The following is an 11,270-nucleotide window of genomic DNA, read 5'->3' on the forward strand; positions in this document are numbered from 1 at the left end:
GTCGATGGTGAAGCAAAGCTATATTAAAAGGTAGTCAGTGGTAATTACCATTAGATGACAGAATGTGCAATCTAGCTATCTTTTCAAGATGAGGGCCACTAAGCTCCTACACAGGAAATCAGAGAAGGAGACGTAAGGTCAAAATGACCCATATCAACACAACCCCATAGAAGTGTAATTTCAGTGAGACTCACTTGGGAAAAGAGACCAAGATTTAAGTAAATCGGAGTGATGGGTGCCGCGAGTACACCTCAGTATCCAGGCAGGCTTGCTTAGTAACCTGCAGAATAAACAAAAGACCAAGCAATGCTTCAGACCGTATCAAATCATAATAGATAAAGCCAAATCATGAAGACGGCATTCGATTAGTGGCGCATGCGCAATCAGATCATATGGATATGCGCAAAATGCAAAACAAACGTGTTACTCAAGAAAAGGGCCTTATACGGACAGACATGCCAAGGTACAATCGAAACCTGTAAAATGTATGCACCTCATTCATACGACCCAATGACCTCAAATAGGCAAAACGAGTCAAGCAATCCCCATGGTATTGATACCACTGGTCAAAAAAGCTAGAAATGCAAGCATTAAAGTATAATGCATTAACCACCCTGTGGCAAGTTACAATGATGATTATAAACCGCCTGGTGAGGAAAAAACTTGCGTGGGGGACTAAAGACAAGCTCAGTCAGCATAAAAGAATGGAGACTTATAACGAGTCACCGAAACCTTTTTATTGGGTTGCACTGTTGCTAATTGTCGAGAGACATACAGTGGGGTCGCAGCCTATGACCCGTATTCAAACAAAGGCTCACTGTGCCGCACGCACATCAAAGTGCCCTTAAACTTAAAGTATGTGTGCCCAAATGGAAACCCACGAGTTTCTTAAAAGTCACTGTAAAAATTCCAGCATTAAAGAATCCAGCTTCAACTACCCCGTGGCTAGTTGCAATGAAGATTATAAAAATCACCCGTTGTGGGCAGGTCTGGCTGGGCATTGGAAATGTATAACATCTGATGTAATGTTGGTGAGGGTCAGTCCCCCCGGTAGCATCTTAGGAGGCTAGTCAGACTGGAGCGCAATGCTAATAAATAACTTGGTTTGTATTCTCTACTGTCTGACCGACTCTTATTTGTAGGGAAATCCTGAGAGGTGGTCGTGAGTGACCCGGGTGACCCTAATCGGGTCACTTCCTTAATTTGGTGCCTGAACAGGGACTCCATTGGGTGTGACCCATCCCTGCCCGCGGACAGGTGGGGAGGATGGGGCCACATCGGGTAGGATAGGCGGATCGGGGATCCCTGAACGATAGAGCCTAGTACTCACAGCTGCCCCGCCTGTCTGATCTGGCGGTGCCTCGCCCAGCAGTCATCTAGCTGGGGTCCTGCAAGGCGAAACCCTTGGATCTGACCGTTTGGTCCGAAGAGTCGGCAGTGGAGAATACATTTGTTTGACCTGTGTGCAGGTGAGTTTGCTTTTGTTCTTTGTGATTGTGGCGTCACATTGGCTTGAATTGGATACGGTCTGCGGATCGTTTTTGGACAAGTGCTTAATTTTGTTTGCGCTCTTTTTGAGTATGGTACCATTTGAGAATTGTATTTGACGGGGTCTGTGGCCCAATTTTGGTGAAGCTATCTGCAACTACTTGTTTGGTAAAAATAGAGAACCAGCGACTGTGGGAGAGAATGCCTTGTCTGAGCAAGTTGTGTTGTGTGGGATGTCGTTGTTGTTCTACTGATGCTCGATTGGAAGAGAGTCGGAAGGCACGCCGAACTTTGAAATGTATATAAAGCATGGTATTGGCCCTCTTATGTTTAGTACAGTATGGCACAAATATACGAGGGACAATGCAGAGTTGCAGAGGCTGTTGACCGGCTCCTTTGATGAACAAAAATTTAATTTCTTGCAGGATAAGTTATTCGCAAAAAGAAGTAGGCAGTTGATGTTTGATTCACTGCAAACATCACAGAAAGAGGCTAAAAGGAGGCGGATAAAGGCAGAAAAAGAGGCTCGGAAAGGGAGGACGCAGACAGTAACTCAGAATGCTGTAGCGTATGACAGGAAGAAAATAGAAAAAGGGATAGAGTGTGCGGATAGACGTTCCGATTACAATGCGATAGGTCTTATGTTTCTAGGGATGAAGATGATCCGTTCATGGAGGAACTATTGGAGACCCGACCTCCACCTCCATATGCCCCGCAGAGAATATATCCTGCTATCCCACAGCCCGAGTCATCTGCTCCTCCTGTCTCTGTGGCTCCTGCTTCTTCTGCTAGCAACTGGGCTGTTTCGGTCATTGCCTCTCCAATATCTCTTTCAGCTTCTCTCCCTGTGGCTACTACGACCGCCAGTCTTCCTGCTATGCCTATTGCTTCGGCATCTCTTTCCCCAGCTCTCGCACCCACTTCACAGCCTCTGATAACTTTAGTACCAGATACTTCCATTGCTACTGCCTCCCCGCTCTCCAATACCCCAATACCCTTGAGTATTGGAACGCCAGTGTGTGGATTTGGAAGCGGGGACTTGGCAGCTGCTAAGGAAAGATTGGGACAGGTACTGATACGATCGGATTTGCGGGAGGAGGAGAAGAGAATCGTAGCTAATCAATCCGCCCAGTGGGCTCGTAACCCCATTTACAGCCTAGAGGATGTGTGGAGTGTGTTAAAGGACTATGAGCCGTTTGTGCAGCAACATGCCCTCAAACGCTTTGGCTACCCTGATTGGGTTATGGGAGCAGTGTTTTGGTGGAGTGGCCCCTCAGGTCATTTATGATATTTGGGACCATGTATATGCGGCTGACATGGCACCTGATGAGGATTTTGGTAATGTCGCAGTGTTACTCGGTTATCGAGGTAGGTTGATTCAGAAAAGTCCAAAGGCGATACTCCAGTTTCGATGAGGGAAGTCCACCCTTTGTATCACCCCGAAATACCGGAGGTAAGAAATGCACATGATGTTGTTGTACGGCAGCGAGTGGAAGGCCATTTCAGGAACAATGTATTTATACCCCGTGGAACAGAAGTGAGGTTCTGTCCCTCAAGAGTCAGTTACCTCATCCTAGAAAAAATCCTACTGCATATTATAAAGAATTGACAGAGGCTGCATCGTCGACAATGATGACATTGGCAGACATTGAGATGTTTTTTTGTTTGTTGGTACCAGTTGATATTTGGCGGCAGGTGCACACACAGGACCACGTTGTGGAATCGGGTGGCACTTGGGACGAGATCAGAGCCTGGGATAAGGAGAGGAAGGCAGGTGAGAAGCTTAAGGCTGTGATACTAGCTTTGCCAGGTCAAATTATTACTTACATGCACTCTCTCATTCTACCTAGAAGAGTAGATTGGGACAAGCTAACTGCATGTCGTCAGATGAAAGTGCATCTTTATTTTTTCACTCGGTTTGAAGGTTGTTTTTGGGTTTCAGTGGACATGATTTGTGAATGGAAGGAGGTGTCAGATTGTTTGTTAACAGATTTGTTCCGAACCTGCTTCCCGAGTTCGCAACTCGGTTATAAGCTACGGAGAGCACTTGGACCACCTCCTCCCCATCAGTGATATTGAGTATGGCACAGTAATATGAGCATAGTGGTAGCTAAGAGAAGGAGAAGGTGGAGAAGAAAAATAAGGAGTTAATGACGAAGGTGTTGATGCAGGAGGCATCCAGGGGCAACGGAAGAGGACGTGTCACTGGTCTGGCCCGACAGCTGCCCCGCACTAGCAGAAATGATGCGCCTGTGGGGCCGAATCAGTGTGCATGCTGTAACGAGGAGGGACACTGGTGCAGCGAGTGTCCGGCGTTGTTGCAGAAAGTTGTGGCCCCTAGAGGACGGGGTTTTTGTGGGCGGAGTCGTCGAGCAGGTGGTCATGAGGCGGGTCAGGAAGATGAGGCATCGCAGGGTCGCTCTGATCAGAACTATTTTGGTGACCCTCGAGGGCGACAGTACTATCATGATGACTATGATTTGGACAAAGTGTCGGGGTTGTCCCATGATTGGGACAGCAAGGGACAGAGCAAGGGACCAGTTCAAATATCTGTAGATCAGCGCGGACCTTACGCTACTGCTGATTTGCAGGGTTCAGCTAAGCAATTCTTGGTGGATACAGGCGCAATGAACATCTCTGTTTCTCATTCACTCGTTCCCGGGGCAGCCCTGTCTGGCCACAATAATGTTTCAGTAGGCTTTTCTGGTGTGCAGGTTGTGAGCCCCATATCCAAACCCCTTGCCCTGACCGTTGGTCCCTTTACTGTTGATTCGCCATTTTTGCTGACGTCCAATTGTGGAGAGAATTTGATGGGATTGAATTTATTGAAGAAGTTGCCTGCTACAATTTATTGTTCCCCAGCAGGTGTCTATATGACAATGTGTCTCAATGTGGTTAGTACCAAGCAGTATTTGTCCAAGGATGCGCCCCTCCTTGCTGAATTTAAGGATGTGCCGCCCACATTGTAGGCTACAGGTGATACTGACGTGGGGCTGTTGCAGATACCTCCTGTTTCTATTATGATCAAATTATTCAAACCAAGGGGGGTTCCTAATGCTTGGATGGGTAGACAGGGGAAGTAGGGAACAAAGAAGCCTTCAAAGAAAGAACAGAACCCACTGTCTACACTACGTCTGATATCATTAGGCCCAGGATTGGGTCACATTAATAAGAAAAAGCCAAGGGCAGAAATAGACTCAGAATAATAGGAAAATCAAAGAGATAAAAATAGAACAATTTTATTTCAATAACACTATTCACAACTGATAATTTTTGTATAAAGGATAAGCCATATAGCATACAAAATATTTTGTCTATACATAGAGGTCCCACACGTAAAGACAAACAAACATACACTCATTCAGACGACACGTTCATAAATAGACCAAATGCGATACAAATACACACAATATACATTTAAATTTGCCAATAAAGTTTAAAAATCGCCTCAGCGATATAGGACTTCAACAGAAAAAGGGTAACAATTCAGGTAGGCTCGTGCATTCCCAATTGGTAGGGATAAATAAATTCACTCAGAGAGCACGAGGGAGCAGAGGCCAACGCACGTTTCGGTGTGAACTACACCTTCATCAGAGCAACGAAGATGTAAGGCGTGTGGGACAACACAGAAGGAGCCTTTATATCAAGGATGCCACTAACAACTCAGGTCTTCTGTAGGATATAGAGGAGTATAAGGATGTACATCAGAGGACAAATCGGATCCAGAATAGGGTCCAATCAATGGAGGTCTGGGGTACATAAGCTGGTACTGGACAGAGGTTAAGGGGGTCGTCAAGGGTGAAAACCCCCCAGGTATTGCAGATACGGATATCCCAAACCAGCGGATGGCAGGCCTTCAGACGAGGCGGTAAGTGGAGAGAAACTCCGCAAGACAATTTCTTACAGACACAACCATAGAAGCACGGATAAGGATAATCACAAGCTCGCACGTTCGATGAGGGGTCGTTAAACAAGCTTGTCGATCCGGCGTGGAAGTGGCAGCAAAGATCAAATCCGATAACGATTCAACCAATCCAAGTATTCCTGAAGAAAGAACCAGTGAAAGAGAATATTCAACTCGTATCAAGTAAGCGTTCCTAATAGTCAAAGAAGGCATAATACCTGAAAAGATCCCTTAATGAAGGGGGAATACGGTACAAAATGAGTCGCCAATGCAGGAGCAGTAATTTCACACAGGTAATAATGATAGAGAACCATTAGATCCCGCTATCAGCTTTCTCGTCAGCAGTAAAGGAAATCAGACAGCCTGATAACTGTGGACGGCGCGAATCGATATTTGTACCGTATTCCCCCTTCATTAAGGGATCTTTTCAGGTATTATACACATCCGCCTTCTTTGACTATTAGGTACGCTTACTTGATAAGAGTTGAATATTCTCTTTCACAGGTTCCTTCTTCAGGAATACTTGGATTGGTTGAATCGAATTATCCGTAGCAGTGTTTGAATACACTATAAGCACTGAACCTGAATCTTGATGCTCACTCTGAAAGTGTTTTTGATATTCTTAGTAAGCCCTGACGAAGTTCCCGTGGCACTAGGGAACGAAACGCGTTGGCTGTGTGCCGTTTTTAGTAAAACAACTGCGAATAAAAGAAGAATCGTTTTGGACTTCAAGTGTATTTCCTGTTTGACTTCCATTAGAGTGCACCTTCCATTTTTTGTTTGGACTGATTCATTGATTGGCATCTCCCAACAGCGGATGCGGGGAGTTGTTGCACTTGACTTTTGATATATGCTATTATTGGAATTGAGGTGCTTGACCTTGGTCAGCTGTTGTTTTCTTAATTGCTCTGTTCTAATCCATCTGAATTTGAGCCCATGTTTACTGATCACTCTGTGCCTGGAGTGGCTAGGTGCAATTTGCTCCCCGGCGGAGGGACAGTGCACCTAAGGAGAAGTCAGATTAGTAGGTATGGACTGCGAGGATGAAGAATAGGGTGCATGTACCCTGTCTGTGGTACCAACGATAAATTAGGGACAGGGAGATTGGTGCATTGTCCAAGACACTGGACAGGATCAGCTGAGGGTGTCTTCCCGGAAAGGGGAGGTGCCCTATCCTGAAGGACGTGGGATTTATTCAAAGGGCCGCGATCGCGCTGCCCTACCGAAGTGCTCAATAGCACCACCCTGGATGAACAATAGGAATCTGCTAGCGAGGCTCAGATGGACGCTGGGAATATTTGCCTATTCACTTGTTTCATTAGTAGTCGGCCACTGAGGCTTTTAATGGACGCTGGGAACATTTTGCCCATCCTCTCGTTTCCTTGTTGCCAGCCCCATTGTATTGCATTTCTTCCCCTCTAATCACCATGTATACTTTTGGTCACCCCATTGTTGAGGAGGAACAGGATTTTGCAGCACCACGTTTGGACTGGGATGGGGCTGGTTGGTCCAGTTGTCCAAAAAGGAGTAAAATTGCTTTTATAGTGATTGTCCTGATCTCACTAATAGCAATACGAGGAATAATGTGGTTTCTGGAAGAGAAATACCCTGTGCACTCTTTGATTTAAACAACACCTGTTCCCCCTGAACACATTTTTGTCACCCTGGCTCCTCACAAAGGTGAACACAGAAAGACATATGTAGATAATGTGTTCCTCCAAATGTTGCATCAGGCCCATGGTACATCCAATGTCACAAATGCTGGATATGCGGTCTGCTCCCTTCTGTAACACACAAGAATAACGCGTCACTGTCCATGCCCTTTTCTTACTTCGGGAGCTGTGAAGGTTGGTTTCAGCTCTTCACTATAGTATACACTCATTATCACTCTGATACGATGAATATGACGTTAGCTCAATCAATCACGGAGTTGTGAAGCGCGCTACTCACCCATGAGGGTCTCAGCTGTCTTTTGTTGACTATGTAATGGTTTTAGAGTATATACGTGTACATCAAGAGTTTACCCCAGGGGTACAAGGGACCTTGGATACATTGTCCCAGACAGCCTGCATGAATGTGTAAGAAATAGAACAAAATGTAACATGTCTTCAAAATGAAATGTCTGATTTTTGGGATTCAATGTCACTGAATATTTCTAATCCTTTCAACTGCGTAATATTACTCATGATGTGGCAATGCCAGTGCCGGTGGTTAACACAGCAGTGAGTTTCTGTGTGAAAGGAAAAGTCGGGGAGGGGGTGAGTAATTGCAATTACACCTATGTACAGAGCACTGCAAATAGCCCACCTCTGCTGCTCCCTCACAATGTTTACTTTGTTTGCAGGTCCCAGGCCTGTGTTTGGCTTCCTCGGGGATGGTCTGGAATATGTTCTCTCTCCTTTCTACTTCCCCCAGTGTATATAACGCCATCTAATTATCATAGGGATCGTCGACTACAGCGCAGGAGTGCCTACCTGTTTTGTGTTTAAAAAGTTATTGACACCGCGGCCATAGATCAGACAGACACTACTTTGCAGCAGTTCACTGATGCTATGAAAGGTATCGTTCCCTTTTGGGGTCCCATGTCCAATATTCGTAGACTCACCAGGGTGGTGGAAGGAGTAATAAATGCAACTGCTGGTATTTGGACTAATATTACAGCTGAGCTCCAGGCTACGAGACTCGTTGTCCTTCAAAACTAGATGGTGTTAGACGTCATCCTTGCTGATCAGGTGGGGCTTGCTGCATCATCGGCAGTACCTGCTGTGTATACATACCGGACCACGCCCCGAATGTATATGCTCCTATCCAGAACCTTCATATGCTTGCCTCTGACATACACCAGGAGAATGGTACATGATCTCTCACTGGGTGGTTTTGGGGCCTATTCACGTCCTGGGGTTGGAAGATTCTCATCTACCTGGTCACCATAGCTGCTATCATTTTAACATGTCTGTGCATCCACTGCCTTCCTGCCTGCTGTGTACAAATATTGACGCCTCTCCCCAAACCCCTAGAACATGACTCTAAGAACAAGGCCATGATGATGAGGGATATCCAGGACTTGATGTGCATTGACAAGGGCATTTTTGAGCATTGATGGTGTATGTTTAGATTTGTAATATGTTCATTACGTAATGCAGAGTTTTCTAGCTTTCCATAATAGCAAAATTAGTTAGCAAATGCTAAAAGGGGGTCTGTTGGACTAGAAAAATACTTCCAATCGACTCTCCCTATTGGCATTATGCTTAAGTTAGCATTTGCAGCACCATTTTGCATTTAGCCACCATTTTCTGTGATGATCGAAAACTAACTTCTGTCTCATTTTGTCTGCCTCAGCAGAAAGCAGCTTCCATTTTTTTTGTTTGTATTTCTCCAAAGCTGAGCTTCGTTGTTTTAATGAATACATGAATGTGCCTTTGCATACCTTCCTTGTTAGATAGGCCTGTTCTCATGCTTACAGTGGCGAGCACGGGCGGAGTAACCTTGAGGCCGAGATAACATGTACGCAATCCCAGGAGTGTAGCTCATCTTCTTTGTCTCCTTTGTTAACCTGCTCCAACTGGAAATTTCCAGTTGTGGGCAGGTCTTGCTGGGCATTGGAAATGTATAACATCTGATGTAATGTTGGTGAGGGTCAGTCCCCTCGGTAGCATATTAGAAGGCTAGTCAGACTGGACTCCGCACGAGCGCAATACTAATAAATAACTTTGCTTGTATTCTCTGTCTGACCGACTCTTCATTTGTATGGAAGGCTGAGAGGTGGTCGTGTGTGACCCGGGTGACCCTAATCGGGTCACTTCCAGACGTATGCATGCTATGTTCCCAGGCTTGGAGTGTCCTCGATGCACCGCTGAGGACGCAGATTCTTTCCACATGGTTTGGTCTTGCCTGATCTTAATATCTTATTGGACACTGTCCTCCAGGTGATTGGGGGGGCACAGACAGAGACGTCCTTCTTAGTCCTCAGCTATGCTTGCTTGGCCTTCATGAACGTTTGGTGGCTAGGAAGGCTACTGATCAGTTTTTAGATCTTGCTTTGGTCCATGCCTGCCGGCACCTGACCATGAGTTGGAAGTCAGCGCAGGGTCCTGATGACTACTGCTGGTGGTTAGAAATGATGAAATGGACGTACTGCTAAAGGGAGGCGATTTGTGGGGAGGAGGCTCAGGGGAATCGGAGAGTACCAATATAACCTAAATGGGATGCCTTCTTGTTAGCGTTTCAGCGTATGGATCTGGGTGGGCAGGTGCTGGAGGATAGATCCTCTGCTTGCAGCTCTGCACCGGCCTCTGAGTCCGAGTTGCTGAGTTGAGCCCAGACTGGCACTCCTTAGCGATCCTTACTTCTTTTGGCTTCATTACTCTACTGGTGTTCTCCTGATGTGATTGGGGGAACCTGGGCTCTGTGCATGATGGGTGAATAGGGAGAGGAGGGCTTGCTCGACTGCTCCTTTATTTTGTGCCTTTTCTTTTTTGTTAACTGTGGGCTCCTTCACCCTTCCTAAGGGGGTGCTTTTTCCTCTAGTGGTTATGTGGCTACTATTATTGCTTTTCACTGTATCGTCATTAAGTTATCTGGCTCCTGATGTCCTGTCTCAGAGTAAAGCCCGCCGGCATTCACGTTACTATGCACCTTAGTTTGTGGAAGAATACTGTAAACACTCAAATATATATATATATTTTTTAAACTGCAATTAACGGTTATAACTGACAGAGCCATGAGTAAAAGTAATTGCTTTTCCTGCTGGAAACTCTTATTTAAGATTAGGCAGCATGGATGTTATACTGTGATGTTGACGTCTGATAGGACAACTGGAACTTTGGAGAAGTTTCTACAAACCTCCTGGGTGACTTCTAGCTGCACATTTGCAGTGACACATATAGGCGAACAATATTACATGTTTATTTTCCTTTTAGCTACTTCCATCACTGGAAAAAGGCACAAGAAATTAGAAACTGTACAATTCCACATCATCAAAAATCATCGATACAGCAGTAATCTGTTGTTCCAGGCCGAAATCCTAACAGCTCTCTGCCTTTCCAGATCTTCTGGCCATACTGATCCTCTGTACTCGTGAGAGTAAAGCCTGCTGTACGAAGGTTGGCTTTGGGATGGGCTTTCCTTTGAGGATTTCGGTCTCACAGCTTTGTGGGAACATTTCTGTATCAGTTCCAATTGTATTTTAAAGATGCTATATCTGTTGTCATCAAACCTGTGACCTTGTTTTGAGTTCGTATTTTTGATGTGGGAAACTTTGCCTGGTAGAAGGCTTCTAAGCTGTTCTTGGACTAATTTGCTTTTGACCTTCTTTGGACTGGACTGTACATGCTTTGGTAGCAGGTTTCAATTATTCTTACTTACAGGGGGTGGCTGCTGTGGTAATCCAGAATATGTAGCACATCACAAATGGAAAGGAACTGATGGATGGTCCGACCATATTTAGGGTGTCACATTACTGTAATATTATCTATTCAAAATAATGGAAATAAATACATGTATGTCAAGTTGTGTCTGAGCAGTGCCCTTAAGCTCAGGGCCTCTATATTCTCCACCAGCTCAGCTCCTGCTTTCCTGTGACGTCTATATTTTGATGGGCTCCCTCATAAATATTATTAGACCAGGGTCTGTAGGCATCTGAGTCAGAGCATCTCATCCTGAAAGGACTTATAACCTAATATAGAAAGACAACTTCTGTTTTAAAGACTGCATTTGCCTCCACTGCCCATCCAGCAGTTATGCTCGTAACTTGATGCGAATCATACCCTTCTGAAAAATTACTGGTAGAAGACACTCCCGTCCTCCCAATCCCTTTTGATTATTATTATTTTTTTGTTAATATGTTTATTAAATTTATGCAAAACAAGGAAGAGACATT

This window comes from Triturus cristatus, chromosome 6 (assembly GCF_964204655.1).
Source record: "Triturus cristatus chromosome 6, aTriCri1.1, whole genome shotgun sequence".
In the NCBI taxonomy this organism is placed as follows: domain Eukaryota; kingdom Metazoa; phylum Chordata; class Amphibia; order Caudata; family Salamandridae; genus Triturus; species Triturus cristatus.